A 293-nucleotide genomic window follows, 5' to 3' on the forward strand; every position below is an offset into this window, starting at 1 on the left:
TCTTTATACTCCAGTTAATGATGAATCAATTATTAAATTAGTTGACGATTATTGAAATAATCAATTAATGCTTCAAACATTGATAAACAGCATCTAATGAGTGTAGTGTTTTTTTTTATTTAATTTTTATTAATGTAGCAAAATTATGCTTTTCTCTTTTAACATTGAATTCCTCTTATCAGTACGGATGCTCACATCGAGCATAAAAAAGGGCGTGCATATTGCATAGCACCAATGACACCCGACCAATCGTGTCCCTACCAAAGTTAAAATCAAACCTACGCCCTTGCTTG

This window comes from Cyprinodon tularosa, unplaced genomic scaffold (assembly GCF_016077235.1).
Source record: "Cyprinodon tularosa strain WSP-4 unplaced genomic scaffold, ASM1607723v1 ctg813, whole genome shotgun sequence".
Lineage (NCBI taxonomy): Eukaryota > Metazoa > Chordata > Actinopteri > Cyprinodontiformes > Cyprinodontidae > Cyprinodon > Cyprinodon tularosa.